The sequence below is a fragment of the Lolium rigidum genome, chromosome 5, assembly GCF_022539505.1.
Source record: "Lolium rigidum isolate FL_2022 chromosome 5, APGP_CSIRO_Lrig_0.1, whole genome shotgun sequence".
NCBI classification, from domain to species: domain Eukaryota; kingdom Viridiplantae; phylum Streptophyta; class Magnoliopsida; order Poales; family Poaceae; genus Lolium; species Lolium rigidum.
The window spans coordinates 179741159-179754526 of NC_061512.1; positions in this window are offsets into that span (position 1 = coordinate 179741159).

Below are 13368 nucleotides of genomic sequence, written 5' to 3' on the forward strand. Positions count from 1 at the left end.
CTCACACTTCCCTAAAACACGCCGCACCACAGAGTTAAGACCGTTTAATGACCAGTGGCGTGCCTTGGCTATTTTGTCGGGGTGAAGCTTCGCACGATAGCTATTGTAGCCGGAGATGTTGCTTTTTGCCGAATTCCATTGAAAGACGTGGCATATATAAGAGCTATTTGCCCGGTGCTGGGAGTGGGAGGGCCTGATTGAGGCCAGGCGACTTCGGGGATGATGGGCAGCGGCATAGGGAGTACCACGGCGACGATAGGGCAGCGCGGGGTAGATGGTCGGCAATTATCTATGCGGGTGGGGCCTTTGGCAGAATTCTAGAGATCATCTTAATATATCATGCCCTTGTCCCGCAAAAAAAATGAGACCAGAGATGAGATGGTCCGAGAGAAACAAGGGACAGTGTGATTCCGAGCGCGTTAGAGCTGTTGCCCACCTGCAGTTTTTGCACCGTTTGCACGTACGGGTGAATCTCACATAAACTAAGATCTCCGTGACAACCGAAACAAGCGAATCTGCGTCTTCCGGCTTCCGCGCGCGCAGGGAGCTTCTTTGTCTCCGTCCAAATGGCACATCCTTCGCCACCAATTCACCCAAACCCAAACCTAAACCGCGTGGGAGCACCGGCCGGACGGACCCCTGAACTATTTGTCTCGTCCTCCGGCGCACCCCTACGAGCGGCCTATATATAGGTCGGCGCACATTTTGTTCTTCTGCGCCGGCACACACCTCGCTCCGCTACGAATCAGCTGCAAATATTTCTTCCATCAGCCATGATCACCACCACGGGCAATGTTTTCAGCGGCGCCGTCTTCGCCCGCAGGGGCATCCACCGCACGGTCAAGGTGAACGCTGCGGCGTCTACGAGCGCCGGTGTCCGACGCACGGCGAGCAGGAGCAAGGACTACTACAAGGTGCTGTCGCTGGATCACTCGGCGCCCGTTGGCGAGGAGGAGGTCAAGCGCGCGTACCGGCGGCTCGCGCTGCAGTACCACCCGGACGTCTGCCCGCCGTCGCGCCGTGCCGAATCCACGGAGCTCTTCGTCGAGCTCTGCCGCGCCTACGAGACGCTCTCCGACCAGGCCACGCGGATGCGGTACGATGCTGAGCTAACGACGGGCTACACGGCGGCGAGGCCGGCGGCGGATGGGTTCGCGAGGGACGTGTGGGAGGCGCAGCTCTGCGTGCTGCGGGCGCGGTCTGAACGTCGGAAGAGCGGGAGCAGGTGCAGCGGCAACCGGTTCTAGGCGCGCGATAACCCGTTTGGCGTTTGGGCGTTGCCAGCTCAAGTTTCTTCGTTGCTTTGATCTGACTGATTTATTCGTGTGATGGTAGAAAGACTCGTGGCATCTGACTTTTATTTGGGTGTTTGAGTTGATTAATTTGTAAGGTGTAAGATGATTGTGCAAATAACTCCATTCTTTATAAACGTGTAATACGAACATGCAGCACTCCATTTAGTGTTTCGCATGATGTTTAGTGAAAATTGAACGCGTGACTATTTTTTTCTGGTCAAGTAAATATGTAATATTTCAACTGGTTCGATATCTTTATTTTAGGACAACGGGTTTGGTAAATTTAAAACAAAGAGAAATTGTTGTATCCAACCATTTGGAACAATTAGATCTAGATATAATAGTCATCACCATTTCATACAAAATACTCAAAATGCCATCCTTCTAATCTCGAGCCTTCGCTGGCATCGTTTTCTCCTAGCATGTCGCCGCCACTTCCTCTCTTTCTCCTTCATCCTCTTGGCCATCCAGCATTCCACCCATCTCCACCTATTTAGCTCTTGCCTGCACAAATTCAGTGACATCTTCTTGATGTACCACAATTACCCTCTCATCAATTATAGCATGGAGCACAATTAAGAAACTGTTGGGATGCTCCTGGAACCCCTCGTGTTTTGCTGATGTCTTTAGATTTCTACATCGTTGCGTCGGCCAAACCAAGTGGGTCCTATGGACCTATTGTGCTGCCCTCCTTTGGGCGATTTGGAACATGCGGAACAAATTCACCCTAGAGGGATCTTTCCCATCGCAGCTAATGGAGTATACAAATTGTCTATACTAGAATGATACCCCGCCGGATATATCTTTAAAAAATCTAATAAAACACATAAAAGTTGGTTTATAGAATGTGCAATATTTAGTCGGTCATAGTAGTTGAGACACTAAATTTAATAGCCATGTAATGGATAGGTATTTGAAAATTTAAAGATCGTTATATTCCAGAGGTATACGTGATTGATTTAGATAATGTAAAGAATCAAAATGATATTTATGGCTTGCATGAAAAATGCATGCACATTGCCGCATGTTTTTAAAAACTTTATATGTGGTTACATATAATAGCACATAATTAACACTGAGTTTAATTCGCAAAGAGTTCATTTTGTTGCCAAACTATTTCGGTGTTCAAGTTGCACATGACTTAACTATGTAATGATATAATAGGAGGACAACCGAGCGGAAAAAAAGATGGCGTTGCTAGTTTAATGGTTACAAATAGGTAATATAAGTATCTTGCTTGTAGAGATAGATAATAAATAAGAACTACTCCCTCCGGTCCTATTTAATTGACTCAGATTTAGTACAAAGTTGTGCTAAATCTGAGTCAATTAAAAGAGACCAGAGGGAGTATTTGTGTAATGAGGTGGACAAATGATTGGCTAAGGGAATAGGTGATGTGGATAGCTTGCATGTTGAGATAGACAAATATTAATTGCATTTAGTGGGGTTTTGTTTTATAAGAAGTATAGATATCTATAGGTGTGGAAGCCTCTGGCTCGGAAACATGACCGGGAGGTGCTGGAGCAGGCGATACGTAGGATCCGTGCACTGCATGCCACTGTGAGATCTGGCCCGGAAGACTGATGCTTGGTGTCGCTGCTGCTGTGGATCTCCGAGTTGGTCAACCTGTTGGGGCACCTTCGTATGCTTGCTGTCTACTCCTTCCGGTCCTTTTTAATTAACTCAAATTTAAGTACAAAGTTGTACTAAATCCGAGTCAATTAAAAGAAACCGGAGGGAATACTGTTTTTTGTACTGTCGTGCAGACTCTTATGTGTGTGTGTGTGTGGGGGGGGGGGGGGGCATGTACCCATGTTGGATGTTGGTGCTGAATTTGTACTCTGCCATTGTATGGCTTCATTAATTTAATGACGGGCTCGTCTTGAGCCTACCGTTAAAAAATAGTCATGGCATGGCCAAGATAGCGCACCAGTCATATGTCATTGCATATGTGTCTCCGCGGCCTCTCTACTACCTTAAGCTTACGGTTTGGGACAGATAAAGGAGAAGGAGTGCCACTGTCATAATATTCCTCTCCTATGAGGCTCGAAAGGCGGTCGAGGATTTGACCTTAGCCGTCCAATCCTTCTTCATGTCTCCACCATCCTCGGCGCAACCGACGTTTCCCACGTTTTCTGCTTGCTGCTCGTGGTAGTTTGGATCTACGATTGGCGCTTCATATTCGCCTGTAAACTTGGGTTAAGTCAACCAGCAACAAGCTATGGTCACGATGGCAGGGAATCATCTGGTGGCTACTCTTTTGGTGCAGTGGACGTAGTTATGTCTTTGTGTTTTACAGGCTATCTATGTTTCTTTGATCATTGGTGTCTTCCCGATTGGCGAGGTTTGTCCATTTTTGGCTTCATCATGTGTTAGTAAGGTAAGGTCTCTCTAGATCCATATTCTCGGATCTACGGTGCTGGTCTAGCCCTTTCATCGGTTTATTGACTTTATTCTCTGAGGTGGAGATGTGTCTTTTATATCATTGTTGTTGGCATCTTTTGGCTCTGATTAATGACTTCCTGGCTACCATGTACTAACCATTTTCATGCCTCCGATGTGGTATGGTGGTCCAGAGGTAGCATTGAGCTATGCTCCTCCTCTCGCGTTCGGGCCTCCTTCGTTGCTCCTCTCCTCCGCCATGGATGCCCATAGTGGAGAGCTCTGATTTGAAGTATGTCACGATGTAGTGATTGGGGAAGGGGTTGGCTTGAGGGGAGTGTGTTCGGGATCATTGGATCTAACTCAGAGGAAGCTTCAGCGTGTCAAATTCTTCACCATTTATCGATGACCCAATCTGGCAAGGTTAGTGATCCAAAGCAACGTTAGATTTTTTTGTGGATTTTTATTGTTTCATGCTTGTGTTGAAATTGTAACATATTATAAGCGTTTGTTGTGAAAGAACATGTGAGATGATTTAAGGTTTTCTGTTCTCCTCGGTTTTTCGATGTTGCGCTGCAAACACATGTTTGTTTTGTAGCATTTAAAATTTTAAAATTTAGCATAACCTTTTTTCTGCATAGTTTTGTAACATCTTCCTCAAAAAGTGTGTCTTAAGCACTTTTTATTGCACAACTTTTTTTTTTCAAAATGTTGTGATAGTATTTCGCATGGTTGTAACATCTTCCTAAAATGTTGCGTATCTAACTTTTTGTTTCATTAATTTTCCAAATGTTGTGATCTTTTCATTGTTTATAATATCTTGTTAAAGAATGTTGTGAGAATCTGTTGCAATAGTATATTTTTTTGCTATAGGTGGGGATGATTTTGTTGCGAAATACAAACGAAGGTGATCTGCCCTAGATGGACAATTGGATGGTGGGGAAATGAGTGACCCACGACTAGCACTGCAATTTTAATTCCCGTTGAGTCCAAAGAAAAATAAGCCATTTAACTATAAAAGCTACTTGAAACTCGATTATGCAAAGAACACGCGTGGGTTCGAGACTGTGCATCTGGTGTTTTTTTTCAAATTAATACCATCTATTTATATAGATAGTATATGGTACTCTAGTGGAGATACACACGCTGATTTCAACTATTATAAATAAAGTCAATAAGCAGCGAGCAAATCTTGAAGGTATTCAAACTCTTTCATCTTCAATGACACAATATTGTACTTTTCTGAAAGCAGACGATGATAAATGTCAAACCATAGACATGTAAATACCAACGAAAATTCTCCTATTTTTAATTTTGGTCGCAATGCCAAGGCTACGTGCACGCGTGCAACCATGAAAGTAGTCAAGCAACATCGGCAAGAGTACCAACATCAATATGCCAGCGAAAATAACCGAACAGCTTAATTGACGTCGTTGGATAGCCGGAATACGAATCACCATTGTCGAGGACACAGCACCCGGTAACCTTGAGAAAAGAACCAAAATTGATCCGGCGAAGTAAGATATGAATGCCCATACCTAGAGAACTGTAATCTTCCAACAGCACCGTTGATGTCGGGAAAAAGATATCATCATCACTTATTATAAACGATGTCATCTCCATGAACACGGAGATCAAGAAGAAGATAGCTATCAACCCTAATCTAATCTATGAAAACACTACTTTTATGACATTTGCATCTGGTGTGTTGACCCTCTTTCAAGCAAGCAACCAACACCCAAACCCTATAACACCATTCACAATTTAACAGATCAGTTTTTCAGCGAACAGTAAAGAAACACATTATGCTCAGTGCTAATAATGGATTTAAGAAACAAGGTGAGCTGGTGCTAGAACTAGCCCACGCAGTGAGCGACAGGGGCAAACACGAGCCCCACGCACGCGCAAGAGATTGACCATTTGTGCACGTGCAGGCTATAAGACTAGCCACAATGGGAGTATTATAAGAGCAAGTATAATAAGTCCTAGTTAGCTGGCTATAAGAGTTAAAATAATATATTCATGCTTAGTTGGAGGAGAGAGAGGAGGAGAGAGAAAATGAGTGGGCTCTCATGCAAGAGCCAGCTCTAGCACGTGCTCCTAGGCATTTTGTGAGAGTGAAATGTGGGCCATTCATTGATAAAGTAGTACATGATTATAACTCACTATTATACATGTTGGCTCTATGCTAGCTACTAGTGACATGGCACATGGCTTATAGCCAGCAGCTGGCTACACTATTAAACTTGCTCTAAGTAGTATCATGCATGTCATGTTGGCAAAAATCTGATGTGGCACACCAATTAATGAGATGAGAGATAAGAATAGTATCATAAATGATATCATATCATAGCACGTAAAACAAGAAAACTTAATGGCAAACACATCATGTACACACATTTGCATTGAGATTCTACAAAACATTAAATATGATGATAGTATGATACTATATTATGATATACTATAAATTGTGAGGTTAATATCATAAACTAGTATCATATGCATGATATTAGTGTATGATACTTCCCATTGTGACTAGTCTAAGCAAAGCACCAACCCACGCACACGCCGGCGTCAGCGTGGCGTACGCATGCAAGCACCAACCCAATCGCTGCAACGGCCAATACAGCAGCAATCTGCTTGACTGCTTCGCTAGCTGCAGCTTTGGTGGCCGGCGGAGGGCGAGTAGAGTACTTAACGTACGGTTAATACATAATTTCGAGGTGACCTCGTTTTACCCGGACGACAGTTGTGTCCGTACTAAGAAGACGCGTTGATCGTCCATGTCTCTAGAAGGCCGGCTTAGCGAACGTTTCATGTCTTAAGTAAAAGCTCAATGCCTGCATGTCCCAGCAAACTGAACTCAAGGTCTTTCAAGTTTTGTAAGGAAAAGGGAAACTATTCGTTCTTTCTTAACTATAATGCGAAAAAATGGCGTATGCTTTGATTTTTGGGAAAATTGGTTCGTGCTCCACATAGATTTGCCGAACGCTTGAAACACTCTGCACTGTTGCCCTCCTTGCTCTAGCAGCGCGTCATGAATATCCATACGAAGCGTTTTGGCAACCGGAAGGTGAACAAACCAGGAAAGCCGGATTGTGTAACACTTGCTATATGCAAGTTGTGTTTTCTTGGCTCGTGGACAGAGATGATATGTTTGCTGCTAATAGGTATAGTAAACCTATTTTGATACTACTAGGTTTAGGTGATTCGTGATTCATGTCATGACAATACTTATATATCCCTTGGTTAGCTTGTTCTTTGTTAATGCTAAACTATCTGAACGTCTATGTATGCTCTACATGCGTGATAGTGCTTATCAAACATGAATCTTATTAATTGCAGACAAAATATTACGAGCCTCCTCTACATAAAAGCTTCTCACAGTACTGAAGATACACGATCAATTTGAAGTTGTGGTGCTTAAAACTTTCCTTTTGTCTTTCTTTGAAAGTTGAACAATCTATCTATCTATCTATCTATTATATACTAAAAGCAAAATGCGGATGTATAATAGAGCCACCACGTTAATCCACATCATCTAAATTAATTTTAGCGGTTAGATCTATAATTTACGGCTAAGATTTAACTAGGTATTGCGTAACTTTTGTTTGCGGCTGAATAAGCTTATTTAGACTTATCGTTACATGTCAAAGGAAAAACCAAGATGTGCAAGGTTAACAGAAATAGGAGTCTTGCACGTGCCTACAGATTTATTTAAACCTGCCTTTTATCTCTTCTTTTATGTGACATGCCATATCAGAAGAACATGTGCATCTATCCATGGGAGATGCCCCCAAAAATAAGTCATGATATGTAGATGTGCATCTGACCGTGAGATATACATGTCATGATATGTAGATGTGCATCTGACCGTCAATGAAAAACGTATACGGTCACCAGGGAAACGTGACAGGTCACCCATGTTGGACGCACGGCCGGACAGCTAGCTCAAAATTGATTGGCAACAAAAGGAAAATCTAGAGCACATTAATATGTACGTACTAGCTTTTTTTAGCTTCAAAACTCATCGGCAAAAGAGAAGCTACCGTGTTAAAAGTGCGACCAGGAAGCTTGGCTCAAAACTAATCGACAAAAGAAAATATTTAAAGCAGATCAATATGTACTAGCATCAAAATTGATCGCAAAAGAAAGTTCCCGTGCCAAATTAACGCGTATTATATAGACGTGTTCTATATATGGAAACGGAAAAAATTCTAAAAAATACGTGCCAAACTTGGACTGTTTCACGTACATAGAGAAATTGTCAGTTTAAGTATCCGATCGATGCACAACATGTACGATACTAGCCGAATGTGTTAGATAAACTAAAACTTAGGTCAAACCATCAAAATAATAGCTGCGATTAAAAAAGCGTTTGTTGATGATTTGTTTTCATATGATAAAGGTGTAGCTTTCAAGTTGGTCTGTTCAACATAATATAAGGAAAAACAAGAAACAACTAATTTCTTTTCTTACAATGAATCGTGTTCAACATAAGAGGAGAAATTAAGATTTTACCAAAGAATGTAGATTGTATGGTAGGGGCACGTCCGTTCAACAAAAAGAAAATTAGGGAATGTTAGCTAGACGATGGTTACACTGCCGATGTGATAAAATAAGCTGAAAACGAACTGATTCATATAGTATATATGTAATGTATGCAAGTTTTTTATCGGCTGGTATTTCCAAAACTTAGGCAGAAATCGGTTTTACCGGCTACAACCGATATTTTTCTACCCGACTAAATTTGCATGTATTAATATAATTTCCTCCAATTTAAATAGTTTTGGGAAAGTTTGAAAGAATTTCTAATTTTCTTTTGAATATATCGGGCGGAATACTTTCCAGTATTTCTGATATTGCGAAGAACGAAAAATAATTGTACCTAGAGATATTTTTACCCTTCCGAAAAAAAAACTTGACTGCCATAGAGTTTTTTTAAGCCGACAAAAGCTACCACGAATTCAAAATATAATATTCAAAAGATAGGGTATGATCCATGTTGATCCACATATAAATCTACCCGATTGGATCTTACATCATTTTTTTCACAGTGGACGGAATTTACCGGTATTAACATAATTTGGTCAAATATAAATAATTTAAGGTAATTTTGAAAGAATTTATGAATTTGTTTTGAATATCTCGGGCAAAATACTGGCCAGTAATTTTGGTGCCTACCGGTAATTTTACACAACCAAGAAGAAAAGTCTTGACAGTTCGTAGAATATTTTCGCCGGAGGGAAGCTATCGCCAATTCCAAATATATTATTGAGTAGACAGGGTTCAAATACATGCCAATCTACATGTACATCTACCAGTTTGGATCTCCCATCAAATGGATGGAAATTATGTAGAAAACGAACTACTATCGTCTCCCCCTACAATAAAAAAAAAACTTCGCTCGCAAAGCTAGCTACATAGTGGTGGAAATGGAAAGGTCAATAAGCGTATCATAAGTTGAAAAAAATATTGATCAATAAATATGTATGTTTGAGCAAACTGGTCAAAATAAATGGGTTTCTAATTTTAGTTATAACACATATAAGGAGATACAAATGTTTAGGGCATGTACAATGGTTGATAAGACAGTCTTATCTTATGCCTTTTGATATGACAACAAAACATGGTATACAATGGGTTATTTTTTAGTCTTATCTTTAGCCTCGTGTATTCCTAAAAATATGGTGAGACATATTGTGCTAAGAGATGATCTCTTAGCCAAGAGAAGGCAAAGATCTTTTTTTGTTTCTCTCTCCTCCAACTCAGCAATTATCTTATGTGGCATTCCTAAGATAAGACTAAGATAAGACCATTGTACAATTCTAACTCTGCTCTAGGATGCAAATCAACCATACTCGGGGATAGGGATACCTAGCCATATTCACATTGAAATGAGAATAAACAATTAAAACTATTAGAGAAAATATCAATGGATTACAACACAAACTACAATGAAACTATATTATTTTCTTCAATGGAAAGTGCCACTTTTGGAAAAATAAAGGGGATGTCCTCGCATTTGCGAGGGCCACACTGCTAGTTCCACGTAAAAGTAAGTACCATTGTTGAGTTACAAACTTAACTATTGGATTTAAACAGTTATGTTACAAATTGTTACTTCCTCTATTTTTATAAGACGTAACGTCTCATAATAAAGAAGGGAGGGAGAATTTTTGGCATATTTTTTGAATTTGTATCCCTATGAAACATCTGCTTTTGTACATACCCCTCCCTAAACTGTATTTAAATGGAAAATATTGGATTACTTTTAAATTTGAAAATCATAACTAGTGACATTCAAACAAAATATGAATGTCGATGTTTAGAAAATAGAACGACGAACATGATTCGGATGCACGTCACAAATTACACTATCAGAGCCGATCAGGAAAATAATATTCATTAGCACTAATTAACTAATGGCAACGAGAGAGAAAATATGGTTATTATTAGTGAACTAGTAATGATAAACAACTTATATCTAGGCCATCAGCATCAATATACTCACAGTAGTTCATATGATAGTTCATATGAAATGAAGTCCGCCAGAGGAACACTAGAATTGATAGCCGCCTGTTATGTAGACACATCACCGTCACATTAGTGTTGACGCCCTTGTTTTGTTTATTATTTGTAGACTTGAAGCACTGGTGACGTAAATAGCATTTTTTGGTCGCTCCTGTCATGTCGCCGCCATGCCCTGATCGTCAGATCAACAACTACCAGATACAGTTGAAAATCAATTTTGTCGTCAATGTTGCATCCTTCCTATGAAGTATTTGGCGCCGTCAGTGGTCCACATTACCAGTGGCTGTATAATGGTGATGTCGGCCTCTACCTCTAGTAGTGCGGAAACACGCATGTCACTTCTATGTCTTTTTCTGGTAGTGTAGATACTTTCACATGTGCAATTGCAGACATCAATATTCGAAGAACATGGAGACAAATATGTATTCTGTATTCCCATATTTCGTTCCATGGGAGAAAGATGTGTCACTTTGAAGAGGTGTGGGACCCCACGAAGGATTTTCCAATGCAACAAAGGCTCGCATTCTTCTTCGGAGCCATCTCTTCGGAGACAAAATCCTATTGAAAGAAAGAAAAAATCCTTTAAACATGAGGCCTTATAGAATGCCACTACTTAAAAAAAAGTGAACAATATGATCAAGGAATTGCTCAAAAACAAGGAAATCAGACATAGCTCTAGTCTCTACTCTTTACCAACAGTACTACTCTTTACCAACACTACCACTCTTTACCAACACTACCAGTAACAAAAAAGGACAACACATATTGACTGTGCACTGATTCCAAACAATTTTATGCACTAATAAAAATAATTACCCAATCCCAGTAATAGAAGAAATTATGTTGGATGAAAGGAAATGAGCAACAATATTCTCGATGTTTGGGTACCATCAAATCAGGATGCATGAGGATGATATCAGTATTCCTGCTTTGGGGACACACTCTGGCCATTATGACACCTTGTGATGCCACTTGGCTTAAGATACGCACCTGCCACATTTCAAAAGTTCATGAATAACATTTCTTCTCTCCTTCTGAGATAGTTTATAATAATAAGATGGTGTACTCCCCCTCCCGGGCCGCCACGCACGGGCGGCTCCGGAGGCTCCCCACGCCAAACCCTAGAGCAGCCGCTGAATCTCCTCCTCCGGCCGCTGCCGCCGCCAGGGCCGGCGGTGGCGGCCACGCCTGGCCATCAAAGATGGCGGGCGCGCCCCGGCGGGTCCCCTTCGTGCGGCGGCGGGACGCCATGGGCGGCGCGGCGGGCAAGTGTGGGCGGCGGCGCGGGGGCTTTGCGGGCTCTGCGACGCGCGGCGGAGGTCCGGGGAGGGAGGCGGCACGGCGCCATGGCGGAGTCCGGCGAGGTCTGCAGCGGATGGCGGAGCGGTGCGGAGCGGAGCGGCGCTGGGCGTGGCCGGTGCGGGAGGTGGCGGCGTGGAGAAGCTCGGCCGGGGAGAGCCTCGGCGAGCAGAGGTCCGCCGCCTCGAGTCCGGCGAGGTCTATGTCGCCGAGATCTGCAGTGGAGCGGTGCGGGGCGGCGCTGGGCGTGGCCGGTGCGGGAGGTGGCGGCGCGGAGAAGCTCGGCCGGGGAGAGCCTCGGCGAGCAGAGGTCCGCCGCCTCGAGCCCGGCGAGGTCTGTGTCGCCCGGCGGCGGAGAGAGGAGGATGGAGTGCGGGCCAGATCTGGGCTTCAGGTCCGATCTGGGCCTGCTGGGCTGGGGCAACCTGGACGTGGGTGGGCGCCTGGAGTGGGCGAGGTCCACCGCGGGCAGCGTTGCTCCGGCTGGAGGGGAGCATGGAGGTTGCGGTGCCTGGTCGGGCTGGAGGTGGAGATGGAGGTTGACCGGATCTTCGGCATTGCGGGGTGTGTCGGCGTGGCTTGCAGTTTTTTGCGACTTCATCGTTGAGGCGCTGTGGCGGCAGCGGTGAGAGGCTCAAAGGCGCTCTGCCCTTGCTTTGGGGCTTCGGAGATGATCGATGACTCGGACGAAAGTCTTGCCCAGCTAAGGTTGGGCCGGTGGCGACGGCGCCCGTGGGCGTCGTTCCCCTCCTTGGAGGCGTCGCCGTGGAGTGTCGGCATCTCCCTACCCTTGGAGTTCGGGTGTCTACGGGCAAAAGCCTCGATCCGGTGCGGATCGGCACGATGGCAGCGTCGTCGACATCGTCGACGTCGTGACTCTGTTGAGAGCTTCGTGCGGGAAGACACGATGCAGAGGTTCCTTGAGGCTCTTTTCCGGTGGCGCAACGGTCCGCGGCAGTTTTCCAAGGCGCTATGCACGCCTTTGCTGGCATGTTCTTGAGGACAGCTTCTTGGGTCCGACCAAGTCCCGCCATCGATCTCCTTCGGATGGTGCGTTGATAAGGTAGGCCTTTCTGGAGTTGTTCTTCTACGGAGGTGCCTGGCGTCGGTCGAGACGTGGTTTGGTTCTTTGCTTAGGACAGGTGCTTTGTGTTGTAGTTGTTTGGTCTGTAGCCAGTGTTGTGTGGGGTTACCCTCGTTGCTTGTAGCGAGTGGTGCCGTTCTTGTATTCAAACCTCTGCCTTCTATAAAGATATGGTACGCCTTTGGCGTACTCTCGAAAAAAAAGAGATAGTTTATAATAGTATTCTTCGATAATATACTAATCTAGGAAAACCTGTTTTGTAGCCCGTGCTACATGTAGCCCGGTTCCTTTTTTCTCAAAAACTTCAAAACTTTTGATTTTATAGTTCTAGAAAAATTTGAAAACAAATACGTAGACGTAGAGAATGTTGAACTCTATCAGTGTGTAAATTTTCAGATTGAAATATGTTGTATTTTGCCCTCAGTAAAAATGACAAAATCTCACAAAATGACAAAATCTGGATTATAGTGTACTGTTCACTACTATTCATCAATGATGAAATCAAGATTTGTTAATTTTGCTGAGTCCAAAATACAACATATTTCGTTCTGAAATTTTACACATTTGTAGATTACAATATTGAGGAATTTTGAATATCAAGGTCATATTATATCAGCTGCATGAGTTCAAATTGATCCAAGTAAAATTCAAGATATTTTTTTTTGAAAACATAAAATTCAAGATATTGTCACTTGGAAAACTCCAACTACAATCACACAACTGAGAGGATTCTTGAGACTATAAGTGGATAGTACATGAGATTTATGAATAGAT